The sequence below is a fragment of the Hyla sarda genome, chromosome 11, assembly GCF_029499605.1.
Source record: "Hyla sarda isolate aHylSar1 chromosome 11, aHylSar1.hap1, whole genome shotgun sequence".
Lineage (NCBI taxonomy): Eukaryota > Metazoa > Chordata > Amphibia > Anura > Hylidae > Hyla > Hyla sarda.
Window position 1 is genome coordinate 59,656,462 of NC_079199.1, and position 3,992 is coordinate 59,660,453.

The window sequence follows — 3,992 nt, forward strand, 5'->3', positions numbered from 1 at the left end:
GGCTAACCCATTTAATCACTCTGCTGCAAAGAGTGGTGCAGGGAAGATTGTCCTGCTTGTATATCTCAGCATAGAAGTGATAGATCTGTGGATGTGCACACGCCTCTCTGTGCCTGGGGCACATGTCGCCATGCTCCCACCCCATCTCCGCCACACAGGAGCTCTGTCTGTGCAATGACAATAAAATGGAGACCTGGAACACGCAGTGGAAAATGCAACCGGAAGTTCCGGAACCGCGAAAGTGGCGTGACCACCGGGATCTGAGCGCACACCGGAAGATGAGGATAAGAAACACATAAATAGGATGCTTTATGTTTATAATGAAAGACTTGAAATGCGTCACCATAAGGATACTATTATGTATGTATGTTTTAACCCCTTAAGGACCGGGGGTTTTTCCGTTTTTGCATTTTCGTTTTTTGCTCCTTGCCTTTAAAAAATCATAACTCTTTCAATTTTGCACCTAAAAATCCATATGATGGCTTATTTTTTGCGCCACCAATTCTAATTTGTAATGACGTCAGTCATTTTGCCCAAAAATCTGCGGTGAAACGGAAAAAAAAATCATTGTGCGACAAAATTGAAAAAAAAAACGCAGTTTTGTAAATTTTGGGGGCTTCCATTTCTATGTAGTAAATTTTTCGGTAAAAATGACACCTTATCTTTATTCTGTAGGTCCATACGATTAAAATGATACCCTACTTATATAGATTTGATTTTTTCGGACTTCTGGAAAAAATCATAACTACATGCAGGAAAATTAATACGTTTAAAATTGTCATCTTCTGACCCCTATAACTTTTTTATTTTTCCGTGTATGTGGCGGTATGAGGGCTCATTTTTTGCGTCGTGATCTGAAGTTTTTAACGGTACCATGTTTGCATTGATAAGACTTATTGATCGCTTTTTATTCATTTTTAAATGATATAAAAAGTGACCAAAAATGCACTATTTTGGACTTTGGAATTTTTTTTGCGCGCACGCCATTGACCAAGCGGTTTAATTAATGATATATTTTTATAATTCGGACATTTCCGCACGCGGTGATACCATATATGTTCATTTTTCTTTTTATTTACACTGTGTTTTTTTTTTTATTGGAAAAGGGGGGTGATTCAAACTTTTAATAGGGGAGGAGTTAAATGATCTTTATTCACTTTTTTTTTTCACTTTTTTTTTGCAGTGTTATAGGTCCCATAGGGACCTATAACACTGCACACACTGATCTTCTATGCTGATCACTGGTTTCTCATAAGAAACCAGTGATCAACGATTCTGCCGCATGACTGCTCATGCCTGGATCTCAGGCACTGAGCAGTCATTCGGCGATCGGACAGCGAGGAGGCAGGAAGGGGCCCTCCCGCTGTCCTGTCAGCTGTTCGGGATGCTGCGATTAGCCGCGGCTATCCCGAACAGCCCGACTGAGCTAGCCGGCCACTTTCGGTTTCACTTTTAGCCGCGCGGCTCAGCTCTGAGCGCGCGGCTAAAGGGTTAATAGCGCGCGGTGCCGCGATCGGCACTGCGCGCTATTAGAGGCGGGTCCCGGCTTCACTATGACGCCGGGCCCGCCGTGATATGACGCGGGGTTACTGTGTAACCCCGCGTTATATCAGGAGAGCAGGTCCAAGGGCGTACCTGTACGCCCTTGGTCCTTAAGGGGTTAATACATACATACATGTATTGCAAAATCTTCAAACAAAACCTCCCGTTGAGTGCAGGCTCCTTTTTTCTTTTTTTCCTCTATGCTTCATAATATCAGCAATCAGAAGATTGCATTGTGAAGTCTCCATTCATAAATAAAAATATTTTAAAAAAAATGTCATTGTAACAATCTATATTATAGAGGTAAAAAAAAAAAAAGCATGATAAAGGATGCAGGAAAAATAAACAGTAGACAGTAAATAAAAGTGAATCAATAAGTTATATGTACCCTAAAATGGTGGTATTACATAAAAACATGCGTACACAAGAGGTTTTGGATGTAGGAAGTGTAAAACAAGAGTAATAGCAAAGAGTGCCAGAATTGTAGGCCAACATAGCAAGCAAGAGTGTTGAATAAGCTAGAATGAAAAATGTGCATATATAATTTAAAGATGTCCAGCAGTAAGAGACCAATTGGACTGCTGGGCCCCCGCGATCTCCCGTACTGGGCCCCGGCTCAGCTCCTGTGTGTGACATTTTGCACACAGCACTTCAGCGGGTCTAAACACACCCCTTCATTCATCTCTATGGGAGAGGCTGAGACGGAGCATTTGTGTGTCTCCGCCTTTCCCTATAGAGATTAATTGACGGGGCGTATTTCGACTAGCTGAAGTGCTGTGTGGGAAATGTCACACACAGGAGCTGAGCCGGGGCCCTGTATGGGAGATGGTGGAGGGTTAGGCTGCTTTCACACTATATAAATACTTCTGTTATAAACACCCACAGTCTATGGGATTTTTCTAATAGCCGTTTTAACCCGTTATCGCCCAAGTATTAATAACAGCTATTATTTTGTGACGGGCGAATGAACGGGAAGAATAGTGCATGCACTATTTCTCCCGTTACTATCGCCCATCACAAAATAACGGGCGATAACGGGTTAAAACGGCTATTAGAAAAATCCCATCGACTAGAATGGGATTTTCTATCGGCCGTTTAACGGACGATTTTCAAGATTTTTTGACGGGCATCTATAACGAAAATATTTTTATGGTGTAAAAGCAGCCTTACAGCAGTTGGACCCCCGGGATAAGTTTCTTACCGCTGGACATTTTCTTTAAGTCTATGAACATTATTTGATCTCACAAAGTTGCATACTGCAATGTAAGTAAAAGAGTTTTTGGCCTTACTGCTTTTGTCTGAACAATTTGTTCCTCAGATTGTCACACTGCGTTTTTCTATACTAGGGAGAAACAAAGGAATTTCACAAGGTTCCCGTCACTGAATCACAATGTTTCAGCATTACATAATATTCTTTAAATGAAAAGCAGAAACTTCTGCTTGCCATTCAACTTCATAGTACAGATTTTACAGCACTGTAATGAAAGCAGTCATCTCTGGTAGTTGCTGCCACACTGAGTTGCTGAAGCTTGATGGTAAATGAGCAAGCTGAATGTATTCCTTGGTGGTCAGATCCACAGGAAGTGTGCAGGAACTAAGTGGTCTGTAATGGAGCTAATGGAGTCAGGAAATGTGATATCTGGTGGTGGTGGGGGTGGTCTGTCTGACGGTGGGCACCTATTTGAAATGACAGTGACCGTTTAAATACCTGCATATGGACCACCAACAACCATCAAACAACTTCCCCCAATATGATTCCTGACATATTTGTATATCAGTTCTTTTTTAACCAAGAATGACTCCTTACCACAGAAAAGTTGGGGTAGTGTTTGGCATGTGCACAGAGCAGTAGAAAGCTTGAGAAAATCTGGCCTGTATGCTAGTCTGCAACTGGATGAGCATTGGTACTTGCTTGTAAGAGGCTTTAGTTTGGACAAGACATAGGATAGGCCTAAGCTGAATTTAAGAGATACACTCAAACTCTGGTTCGGGCAAAGACATTGTGCTGTCTGGGTCAAAGAGCGAAATGCTGCCCCCCCCCCCCCAAAAAAAAAAAAAAATGTACCATTCCATAAAATTACACTGCATTAGGTAGCCAGCAGTTCCCCCACATTAGGTAGGCAGCATAGTTTCTCCATATTAGATAGGCAGCATAGTCCCCCCACATTAGGTAGGCAGCATAGTTTCCCCACATTCGGTTGGCAGCATAGTTTCCCCACATTAGATAGGAGGCATAGTTTCCCCACATTAGATAAGCAGCATAGTTTCCCCACATTCAGTAGGTAGCATAGTTCCCCCATATTATTTAGGCAGCATAGTTTCCCCACATTAGGTAGGCAGCATGTCCTCCTGTGTGGGTCTGCGGAGGAATGTCACTTGCGCAACATCCCCCGTCAGACCCGGACCATCCAGCTGCAGACTGACTGTCTAAAGTGGCCGCTGTACTGTTA